Here is a 13,731-nt window from a genome sequence, read left to right on the forward strand (position 1 = left end):
ATAGTATGTCGATATATATAACAATATAATAATGTAATATTTTAGAAGTTCATAAAGAACTCACACAAAGATAGGTATATATGCTAGTATATGTATATATGTTTGGATATATATTGGTATATATAGCATCATATAGGTCAGTATATATGGGAGAAATCATGGAGTTGGGCTAGAATTTTTGGCAAGAGAGGGCGCGTTTAGGTAGAAAAAATGATGGCTCGATCAAGCCATTTAAGCGCTCGATCGTTTCTTTTTTAAGAACTCAATCGAGATCCTAGAGCACTAAATAAACTGCTCAATCAAGCTCCTGTGTAACCCCAGGTTAGGAGTTCAATTGAGCTTTATGGCTCAATCGAGACCGAAAGCTAGAAAATTTAAAATTTATGTAAATATCAATAATGATATGAAAACTTTAAAAGTTTAAGTACTCAATAGTTTAAAAAAAATTAAAATTATTAATTACATTTGAATAGGTAATTAATAATGGTGTGGATCAGTCAAGTCCTACTAGCAAAATTGGTTGAGGATGGGCCTCGTTAGCAAGGCGACCCAAGATAAAACCTCATAGACACTGTTGCGCTCGTGTTAGGGGGAGGAGACATGCTAAAATCTAATCATAGTAGGGTTGGTGTGGCCCAGGCTGGGTGTGATCCCCATGTGATTTTGATAGCTTATATGCCCCTAGGTTGAGGTTTCACAAGCCACAGATCAAGCCTGGAGGAATACAAACAACTTGACAAAAAAAATGGTGTGGATTAATTTCTCATTGCATTTCTAGACTTTTGGTGTATAAATTTGAAAAATGATTTTATCCCACTTGCAATTGAAATTGTAATGTTCTTATATTTATAATTTGGTAACTTAAAAATTTGTTTTTAATATCATTTAAATTTTTAATGTTATAATTTAAATAATAAATTGATTAAACATAAGAAAATTTATCAATTTAATTTAATAAATATTATAATTTTTTGATATAAATAAGTGTATTTCAAAAATGTGAATTACGTTGTTGGAAATGTATATTTTATAAAATTCACTAAAGAGTTAATAAACACTATTCCCTCGGTCATAATAATATATATTAAAGTCACACACACACACATATCCATTTGTTTAGGAAAAATAAATTAGTACATTAATAATTAACGTAGTTGTAAGTTATAATTAATATAGTTGTAATCGATGCAATGGTATAAATCTCTCTCAAACTGTAAAATGTGATTGCACTCAATTATGTCATCACTTTGCACAAGTGCGAAGTATAAATAGATTTTTTTACTCTCTTAGGTTTGCTATCTATATATATATATATATATATATATATATATATATATATATATAAAATAATAAAAACATAAGAAAATCATAGATTTTAAAATATTATTTGACTAATTTGAATTTGACTAATCTAGATTTAAATATGTGTATGAAATTATTTTTAAAATAATAATATTATAAAATTTAGTTTAGTTTAGTTGTTTTATTTATTTACTATAATTTGATTTATTTATATTGAAATTTTCTACATAAAAAATTATAAAATGATTAAGTATAAAAATATGTTATATTTAAAATCAAAATAATAAACAAATTACTACTTATAAGAATTTCAAAATTGAAAAGAAATATTTATATATTATTATAATTATTTTCTTGGTAAAATAAAATAAAATTTCGATTAATAATTTCGGAAAATTAGAGTTTGGAATATATTTGAATATTTATAAAAATAAAAAATAAAAAATTGTGGAGTAAATACATTTTATAATTCGCTTAAGGACACATATTGAGAGGCTTCATTTTTTTCAAGGTAATTACGATAACATATCAAACCTTTGTTTAACCATGATCAAGTGAAGTATTTGAAATTGTTGAGAGCCTAAAAAATAGAGTTTTAGCTCCTCTTCTATAGATTTTTCTGCAACATCATTTTGTACCCTATCAGACTCCAAGCAAAATTTGAAATTTAAGTGTCATAGTTGATCACGTTGGATTCACGAAGGAACCCTCTATCCAATGGCATGTGAGTTTGAAATTTTAGAATTCATATGATATTTTTTATTAAACATATTGCTTGAAATTTTTTTGGACAATTTTTAACGAGGTTAAATAAAAAATCAATATCATAAAATATACACAACTAAAAGAATTCAAAAAATACCACTATCTTCGTTTACGTGAACATGTGTCTGCAAAATACAATTGAAATATTACTTCCCCAACTTCGAAAAATAATAAAAATATATAATTTTGTATAAAAAATGATTTTTTAATATCAAAAACTTAGCTCTCTCCATGTTGACTATGTCCATATATAAAAAAAAAATTAATTACATATTTTAGACTAAGTTATACTACATGAACACAAACATACCTCTTAATATGTGTGAAAATTTGCAAGGACAAACATTTCATTTAATGGAAAATTGATATATTATATGACACTAAATAGTTTTACAAAAAATATCATTAAGACAACAACATAATTCTCAAAAAAATTTCTTTTTACTCCATATCCAAATTCATTGTGCTTATATGAATTTTGAGGGATTCAATAAAAGAAGAAAAGCTCTTGAAATGTCATCGCCACATTTGGCCCAAAAGTGTAACTCATCTTCATGCTTTCACCCATATACCAATGTATTTTTCGACACATGTTGGTGTGTGTGTATATATATGTGTGTATGTGTGTACACTAATATATATATAGTAATGTTATATCAATATCTATATATTGTATCTCAATACTAGTATATACAATATTTCTATTTTATGTCTATATATATATATATATATATAAGGTATATAAAAACTAGTATATATACTAATGTATATACTATTAAAGTATCAACATACATACATATATTTCAATACAAACATTAATATATATATCAACATAATATGTTAAATTATATGTTGTACTTGTACACAAAACTATATATGTATTTTAGAATACTATATAAGAAGTCTATGTATCGAACTACGTACTAACACATGTATCCTCTCTCTCTCCGTCTTCCTTTGCCCCTCTATCCTTCCCTCCTTATCCTCCCCCATTTTTCTCTCTCCTCCTTCTCCCTCTGTCCCTCTATTATTCCCTCCTCTATCCACCCCCGGCCACCTCTCTCCTCCTGCCTCTTTACTTACCCCCCTCTCTCTTTCTTGACCCCTATCTCTCTCTCTCTATCCCACTCTCTCTCCCTCTCTCTCATGTGCGCATGCACACACATACTCTCTCTCCCATTACTTTCCTCTTCCTCGCTCTCCCTATCTCTATCTTCCCCACTATCCCTTGTTAACTCTCCCTTTATTCCCTCATTCTCCTTCTCTTCCTCGTTTCTCTCTGCCACCCCTCCCCCTAACTCCTTCACCCCATCTCTCCTCTTTCCCCTCCTCTCTCCACCATACATTCACGAGTATATATACAAACATATTTTATGTTAGTATATACACTAATATAATATGTTTGTATATATATATATATATGGACATATGTATGCCAATGTATATGTACATAGTGTATACCAACATAGATATGTTTTGTTATATAGGCTTGTGTGTGTGTAAAATCTAGTATATATGTTGACATATATACTAGTATAAAACCAACACACACACACACATACCTACTATACTAGTATGTGTACTAGTATATATATAGACATGTATACCTACATGAATTTATGTTGGTATATATACTAACATATATATAGACATATATCTATGTCAATATCATCTTAGTACAAACATTACTAATTCTTTCATTTAGTACAAATATTACTAATTCTTTTAATATCACATATCTTTAATTCTTTCATTTTTCACTAACGGTACTACAAAATGGCCGAGCTAAATTGTATGATGGATGAAAACACATTTCGGGGTTTTGGTAATTCACTGCAATTTGTTATTTTAAAACAAATTGCTAAACCCAAAACCCCAAAATTGAAAAATGGCTAAAGTCCAATTTGTAGAATCGTTAATTCACATGGGTCCCACTTCTCATTAAATCCTCCATTCCAAAATCCTGAAATTTAAAATCACCGAAATGACATTTGTTATGCGATATTACAATTGCGGTATATCTCATATCGCATATCGCAAAAAACAAATGTCATAAACTTCTCATTTAAAAACTTGCGATTGCGATTTTAAAATATGTGAGAGGTTAAAAGTTTTTACTATAAAGTTTTTCGCTCACTTCTTATACCTACAGACACCATGACCTCATCCTAACCTCACCCTCCACTCACTTCACTCCTTATTCCTCCACCTCACTCACCCTCAATTCCATTAACTCTCACCTCCCTCCACACTTACCTTTTCCCTCCATGGCATATACAGTTGACACCATGACCTCATCCTAACCTCACCCTCCACTCACTGCACTCCTTATTCCTCCACCTCACTCACCCTCAATTCCATTAACTCTCACCTCCCTCCACGCTTACCTTATCCCTCCATGGCATATACGGTTAACACAATATATGAATGTGAGTTTTTTTTCAAATATATTATTTTGAGTATGGTTTGGTGTATGGTTGATTCCAATGGTTTGATATATATATATATATATATATATATATATATATATATATATATATATATATATATATATATATATATATATAATTTTAATAAAATTTAATTGTAATATTAATATAATATAATTATAATTTAATTGAGCTTTAAATAATATTTTTTTAAATTAAGTTTTGTTAATAATTAATTTATAAAGTTTAATAATGTAGATGTAATTAATTAGCAATAAATAATTAATAACTATAGTCTAACATAGAATTAGATTTTAATTAAAAATTCTGACTTTTAGTCCAAGCAACAGAATTTCCAGAATTCTGGCAATTTTAATATACCAACTTTGGAAGCTCATAAATGAAGTTTTACTTGGCCAAATGAGGTCCAGTATGGCTCATTAGAAATATAAAATCATGGAGAACATTTATGAAATGGTTTTATTACCATATTTGATCATTTATTGTGTCTAAAATCCATCAAAAGATCAATCTTCGAATTTTTAATGAAACTAATTTCTGAGTTTAAGTTTTTGCATTATCATTTGCCCACAACTTTGTTTAAGTGCAGATATATTAGTCAATGACCTCCTTGACCAATTACATCATCACAGACACCAACAAAAAGCTCATATTTCTTTTAATTTAATTATGTAATTAAGTTTTGATTGGATTTGTTTTAATTCCATATTTGACAATTTAATTTTATTTTTTCCATTTTAATTTAGTTTTGATTTGTTTTTGCAGGGAACCAGTTGAAGAGATGAGGGGAACAGGACCTCAATCAATGAGAATTCTCCAGAAATAGAAGAATGGAATTTTGAACCAATGAAAATTGATGGAGTAGATTTATTCTTCAACAAACTTTCTTGTTGAGAATTCTTGTTGAGAATTCTTTTTGTGAATACTATAAATAACAGATTTTGGAATGTATTAGCGGCTTCTCTCCTCTGCAATTCTGGAATTCTAAAAGCACTTTTGTAATAGAGATTTAGATTTGTAAGCAAGAAGAGAGAAAATCTCATATCTGGAGATTGTTGAGGATTTTTCTTTTGCATTCTGAATTATGTATGGAAAACAGAGCTTGCGCTATTGTAACTCTTGTTGTAACAACGTAAGTTCAAATATTGTAGAGGATCGTTGCAGACCAGAGCCAGAGAAATGGATTCAATAAATTGGTATTTCTAATACTATTGTTTTAAATACTAGTTTCATTTTATGATGACGAAAATGTATCATTTTATTCATATTTGTGCACTTTTGTTAGTATGAGTAATTTGTCTCATTCATATGTAATTATTTATCTTTGCTCTTATGGGTTGAATTTTGATTTATGAGTAACTATTTACTCATAAATCTGTCTTTTAATATTGATTTAACAAATAATGATATGTTGTGAACTATTTCCTCATATTATTGTTTAATTATTCGAATTATTGATTTAACAATCAATATCATTTTGTGAACTACTTCCTAAATGTTGTTGGTTGATTATTTCAGTTAAGAGGTCTCTGAATAGAATGTGTTTTGGTATTCATAATGTCAGTTAATTGAACTACTTCATTAGATTGATATTCATTATAAGCCAGACATATTTAAATCCCAATCTTTTAAATATCTTACTCTCGATTGGGTTAGATTTGTATCTGCTTAACTGAGATAGGATTAGAATTTAGTTCTTTTTTCTTGCATTTTAGAATAATTTTGCATATTGATTTAATTCTTCATTCCTGGAAGTCCTCTTCATAAAGAGGAAAACTTTAGTAGTGGCCTAGCTGAGCCCAAGATCAGCTTAAAGATCACTTTCTCGCTTGATCAGCAAGAGTGATGATCTCATGTCTCCTATCCATTAGTGGATGAAAGTCATAATTTAAGCTTTTTGGAGATTGAGGAAAGGTAACTGGAGCTAGTTAAACTAGTCAGAACCACCATTCCAAAGGGAAAAAGAGTTGATTTAAGTCCGGACCGAGTGGTTTTCCCCCATGTTATCGCAATGATTTTTTAGGCTTCAACATTTTGGCTACTAGAAGGAGGGCCTAGAACTTATTTTTTATTGGAGTCTTTTGAATTCTAAAATTTTATTTAATCACAATGGGTCATCTTAAACTTCCAATTTGGATTTGCATTTCTGGACGTGCATCTTCCAATACTCCACCTGAAGTGGTAAGACTCTTTTCGTAAGTAAAGTTTAATGGTAAGAGAAATACTTCTGCATTTAATCATGCTTTACAATTTATTAAAAAAAAATCAAATTCTACTTTTCAAGGAATTGATGAAGGTATTTTATTCAGGATTTTTACTCTTACATTGTTGGGAAAACTTAGAAGCTGGTGTCAATCGATTCTGGTTGCCTCAATTCACAGCTAGGATCATTTCGTTGCAATGTTCTTTTGTAAATTTGACCGCTATAACTATGAACATGTGTGTGATGAAATCGAAAATTTATGAAGGTTTGATAATGAGTCTTTGATTGATTTTACCATTCGATTTTGTTTAAATTGTTTGAGATTTAAAAGTAAAGAAAAACCTTCGGAAGAGGAATTATTAGATTGGTTTGAATATATTTTCTCTCTTCCTCCCATTCATAATCCATGTGAAACTATTTCAAGCTTTGTCAATATCCTTCTAATTTCATTAACGTAATTGAGAATTCCAATATGGAGGTGCAAACAAATGATGATGAAGTGGCCTCTATTATGTACGATCAATTTCTTCATTTAATGCACACTTCCTATAATATTAATAATGATCACGATGCACCTTCACTTGTGAGTGAATCTCAATCACAAAGCTTGGATAATTTTACTATTCAAATGAAAGAAGATATTAGCAACAATTTTGAAGAAAATACCGCTTTGAAATCTGAAAATCAGTATGAGATAAATTCAGAAAATTAGAATATAACTCAACAAGTACAAGAAGAAATTAAATTTTTTAATAACACACAACCTGTTATACAAATTTCTGAACTATTTTACAATGAGAAAATGCCAAATTCATAACAACAAAGCAACATTCTTCAAGAAAGCACAAGTGGACAAATGAATGATCTCAAATCTGAAATTTACAATGAGAAGAATGCACAAGAGTTCTCAAATAGAGACACTTTTAAATCCATTTCTTATGATTCTCATTTTTCCCTTTATCCTGATATTTTTACTAACGACAATTTATCCCTTCTTAGTATTAATGATATTTCAGAAAATAGAGAGGTTTATCTTAAGGAATTTCCAATTAGTTTTTATCAAGATAGAGAATTGATTATTGATAATTCTTCTAGCATTAATGAACATGTGTTTTATATTCCTTCTTGTTTTGATACATTGGATGAGACTGAAGGGAATTCTAATGGATGTCCTGAAGTCATTCATGACAATTACTCTGATATTGAGGATGATTTATCTTCTTGTTATGAGAATCCTCATAAGCAAGTTAGGATCACATGTGAAAATGAAGAACACTCTAATTCAGAAATTGTTTTGAATAATTCTCAGTTTCAAACAATTAATCATACTCATGATTTCAACATTCGAGAAACCATTCAAATTCATTATTTATCTGACGATTAAGCTCTCATTCATATTCATATTCATAATTCTCTTTCTAATTCACAAGTTGGTATTGGAAACCATTCAAATTCAATTTTAAATCAGACCAATTCTTGTGACGAGGAAATTGTTTTAAATCATTCACAATTTTGCTGTAACAATAATTGTAGCACTAGTGTAAACTATGATTTGATTTTGTTATCTGTCCTTCACTCATTTTGGTTTAAATTCATATTTGTTTTCTATTTTTAATTTTCAATTTTTGGAAACTTTGTCCTAGAATATTGAGCAGCTCAATATTAAACACTCAATTGATGTGTTCCCTGAATTGATGTCTTTTCCATAGCTTGATAATTTTTTATTCACAAGTAATTTTGAAGATCTCATTTTTACCACTCTTGTCTTCCGATGTAAATTTGAGGTGGATGCAATATGAAAACTCATTACTTAGCATTTTTAGATCAAATAAGTAGATGATATTGAACATGGGAGAAATGGAAGATTCATGAGGTAAAATATACAATCAATTTTCATCTATGTATGCGTTTAAAGGTTCATCGTCATCTATTGTTAGTTTTACTTTTACAAATGTTATTTCTTATTTTTCTTTTGTGTCTTTTACAAGTCTTCATCGAATTGATTATGGAGACTTAAAATAAGCAAGCAGCCAGAACTTTTTAAATATGTTTCACGTTCCAGGAAGTACTTATTATTTCATTTGAATTTGAGCACTCATCTAATTTTGCTTATATTAATTGAAACTCCAATAAAAATTTAATACATCACTAGAAGTTCATATCGAATCATTACAAATCCCAACTCTCCTCATAAGAAAGTTTCGATAACATTTTTCTTTGATTGAATACTCCTGATAGTTAATTAAATTATTAAAAGGAGTTTTGTTAAAAGGAAAAGTTAAATTGTTCACTTTATTTTTAATTGAATTCTTTAAGAAGTTACTAGCCTCACATATGGAACATCTTATATAGCAATTCGCATATCGGAGGTTCTCAAATGAGCATATTCCAAATATCTCTGATCCCCTAATATTCCCATCTGCTCAATCTTCAGTAAACCTTCTACCCGATATCGCATCATCAAAATCGCAAAACCTCTATGTCGCAAACATTTGATCGGAAGAAGCTCTTAACTTTCCCGATAAGAAACCGATGATGCAATACCTTTGATATTACTTTTCTCTCATTCTCCTATAAAATGACTTCGCCAATATTGTGATGCCCACACAACCACAGACCTGATATGACATTTAAATCCAGTTCTGAAAGATATCACGTCCGTTCATAAATCGCAATTTTGGTAGGGGCGTACGTTTAAAAGTTCTAATGTCTCAGATTCGATATGAAATTAAATACATATCATAAGACTATCATGTATGTTCTTCATCACACATCGGCGTATCAAGGAGTTTACATCTCGTATTGAAATCTATTGTTCGTCAATTTCTTATAAAACCCAAATTCAGTCCCACTAATGAGCCACGTCATCTATCGCATTCCTGATATCACAAGAATAGTATCGGTGTTTCCTTCTCCTAACAGCTCTGAATTGCGATATGACTATTCACCGATATCCCAATCGCTCCATCGCAATTTCCCATTGCATATGCTCATATCATGATCCTATTATCGCAACATTTCTATCACATCGCAAAACTCAAATCACACCTTGTCTTGACATCCTTCGATGTGATGAACTCTAGTATATGCATCTCTGCCTTTTTCTCTTAACTTTTATATTCAATCACATATTGGTAAAGGTGAATCTTGTAGTTTGAAAATTATGCATGGCAGAAAAGCTTGCGATGTGAAACATCCGATGAGGCGTTGTCTTGTATAAAAGAATTTAAGGCACTTTTGGGCAGCCATTGTGGTAATTTAGAAATTCATAAGAAATTTGGAACATGGCTAAACCATTTTCAATTTCTCTTATATTTGGGTTTTAATATATCACTCTATATTTAATATGCGAAATTAAAGACCTCTCCATCTATACTTCTGCTTTACATTGTCTTGGATTTGGTCTTGATTCTAAACAATTTATGAAAATCATAGAGTTGATATAAAACTTATAATATTAAGAGAACATTTATTGTTTCGATTCATTAAGAAGTATATCTTCATTCTTATTTCTGATGGATTTGGTTTATTTTCGGTTTCTTGAACATAAAGCATCGCATGATTCTAGGTTATTGCTCGTTTTAGATTAAATTTAATAAATGATGGTTTTGGGTCAATAAATTTTCTTCATGTTTTTAATTCTAATTAAAGGAAGAAGTTATCTTTGGTTGGAGAAAATGATATCTTTCAGGTAAGATTAAATGCAATTCTTTAATGGTAAGTTTCATGTGCCCATTTGCATTACTTTACTTTTGTTTTTAATTTCGTTTTTTAATGTTTGTTGATCTTGATCTATGTTTTTGTAGGTCTTCATCGACCTTTTGCACCTTTACCAGATTAGTTTTGAAGTTCATTCTCTTTTGTTTAGTTTTCTTTGAGGTTCTTGAAAGAAGCAATAATGATTCTCATCAAATCAACCAAACTGGGGCATTTCTGAACCTCTAGTCTATTTTCTTAACCATTACTTTTATTAGAAAATGGTTAAGATTCTTTTTGCAGGTTTTGCTTTGAAACTATAACATTGCAGCAGACAAAGACTTTTCATTTAGCATATTATCCATCATCACTGCTATTTCACCCTCTCCATTTTGAGAGCCTCATTTCTTATAACTCGGAAGGATAAAAAAATTAAATCTCAACATTATAAGGAATGTATAGATGCTTATTTTCTTTTTGTTTAGATATTTGTATAAGTAGTCTTGTTGGAGTTTATATTTTAAATTTGGATTTTTCTTTCAATTTTTTATTTCTTCAATTTTATTTTTGTTTGCTGATTTATTTTCTTAATTTAGTTTAGGAATTCTTTTCCTTTTGATTTTGGTGACTTTGCCATGATTTATGTGAAAGTTTTTTTCCTCACCCAACAACGATTAACATACATGGAAAATCTCTTATAAATCTTTTTCATGGAGGAACACAGATCCTTACTAAGTGATGGAGTTTATTTTTTCAAGGAAAGAACTGATTTGAGTTCAATACAATGAATCCTTCCCACCCCTCCACATAAAAGCCTCTGATTAATAGTTTTAGCAAAAGAATTTGGAATAAACATTATGAAAGTAATATGTCCATTAAATATATATCTATGTTACCATCCCACCTCTTTCACTCAAATACATCAAAAACTAAAAGCTTGCAAAATGCGCTTATTAAAAGAGTGATTAAAGAGGAAGCATAGGAAATACAAGTAAACCCATCGGGGTTATGGAGGCTCGCTAGAAGCGGGACTAATCTTGTATGGCATAAAAGACAACTTCATTGAGGTACTGTTTAGGCTCGCTAGCAGCGAAGTGATGTCAGAGACAATCATAAAATGGATATATGCTTTATCAAAAACTCCTAACTCTACCTTATTCTATTATTATATGAGGTAGTTTTAAAACAAATCTTCCCAAATTTCGATTCATGAATTTTACTTGACTCTGTTTTAAGTACTTATCTTTACAAACTCATATTGATTAATCTATTTTTGTGGGACCTATGGAAATGTTTCGCTGTTAGATGATTTCATGATTTCCATTATTTTTAACCTTTGGGTAAATTAAAGTTCATTGTCTTTAACTACAGATAACTAGTTCTTTCCAATGTCGCAATTGTTGTAATGAAAACCCAACACCTATTTTTGGCTAAGCATCTTTCATGATTTTCATTTAAGTTAATTGTCTTTCAATTTTATCGTTTTTTCATTTTCGTCAGATTTCTATTTTGATTGTTTCATTAAATTTAACTTTTCACAAGTTTTCCAAAGATACTTATGTCGACTCATTTTGTCAACCAATTTGTAAATAACACTCCTTTGAAGGTTGATCATTTTCTCCCCTGGACTAAAAAATGGAAATAAATTTATGATATTTCATTTTTTTCACTTAAAATAGTCATTCATTGTGAATATTAACTCTTAGTTAATATTTACTAATTCTTTGATTTTTCACCAACGGTCCTACAAAATAACCTAGAGAAATTGTATGATGGATGAAAACACATTTCGGGATCTTGGTAATTTATTCCAATTTTTTTATTTTAAGACAAATTACCAAACCCAAAACCCCAAAATTGCAAAATGACTGAAGTCCAATTTGTAGAATCATTAATTCACGTGGACCTACCTCTCATCGAATCCTCCCTTCCAAAATCTTGAAATTTAAAATCGCTAAAATGACATTTTCGATGTGATATTTCCATTGTGATATACCGCATATCGCAAAAAACAAATCTCATAAGCTTCTCATTTAAAAACTTGCGATTACGATTTTAAAATATGCGAGAAGTTAAAAGTTTGTAATATAAAGCTTTTCGCTCACTCCTTATACCTCCCGACACCATGACCTCACCCTCCACTCACCTCACTCCTTATTCCTCCACCTCACTCACCCTCAACTCCATTAACTCTCACCTCCGTCCATGCTTACCTTATCCCTCCATGGCATATACGTTAACGCAATATATGAATGTGAGTTTGTTTTTTAAATATATTAATTTGAGTTTGGTTTGGTTTATGGTTTGTTTCAATCGTTTGATATTATATTATATTATAATATATATCTATTATATTTATATTATAATTTTAATATAATTTAATTGTAATATTAATATAATATAATTATATTTTAATTGGTTTTTAAATTATATTTCTTTTAATTAAGTTTGGTTAATAATTAATTTATAAAGTTTAAGAATGTAGATTTAATTAATTAGCATTAAATTAATTAATAATTGTATTCTAACTTAGAATTATATTTTAATTAAAAAATTTGAATTTTAGTCCAAGCAACAGAATTTCGAGAGTTCTGGAAATTTTAATATACGGACTTTGGAAGCTCATAAATGGTGTTTTACTTGGCCAAATGAGGTTCAGGACGACTCATTAGAAATATAAAATCATGGAGAAAATTTCTAAAATCATTTCATTGCCAGATTTGATCATTTATTGGGTCTAAAATCCAGCAGAAGATCAAGCTCTCAATTTTTAATGAAACTAATTTATGAGATTAATTTTTTGCACTATCATTTGCCCACAACTTCTTTGGAGTGCATATCCATTCGTCAATGATCTCATTGACCAATTAGATCATCACAAACATCAATAGAAAGCTCATATTTCTTTTATTTTAATTATGTAATTAAGTTTTGATTGTATTTGTTTTAATTCCATATTTGGCATTTTGATCTTATTTTTTCCATTTTAATTTAGTTTTGATTTGTTTTTGCAGGAAAATAGTTGGAGAGATGAGGATAACAATTTCTCAATCAATGAGAATTCTCCAGCAATAGAAGAAGGGCATTCTAAGCCAATGAAAATTGATGGAGTAGATTTATTCTTTAACAAAATTTCTTGTTGAGAATTCTTTTTGTGAATACTATAAATAACAGATTTTAGAATGTATTAGGGGCTTCTCTCCTCTACAATTCTGGAATTTTAAAAGCACTTTTGTAATAGGGACTTAGAGTTGTAGGTAAGAGGAGAGAAAAACTCATATATACGGATTGTTGAGGATTTTTATTTTTCATTCT

The sequence above is a fragment of the Pinus tabuliformis genome, chromosome 1_1 (genome assembly GCF_031772625.1).
Source record: "Pinus tabuliformis cultivar Carrire ecotype Pingquan chromosome 1_1, CPIR1, whole genome shotgun sequence".
NCBI classification, from domain to species: Eukaryota; Viridiplantae; Streptophyta; class Pinopsida; order Pinales; family Pinaceae; genus Pinus; species Pinus tabuliformis.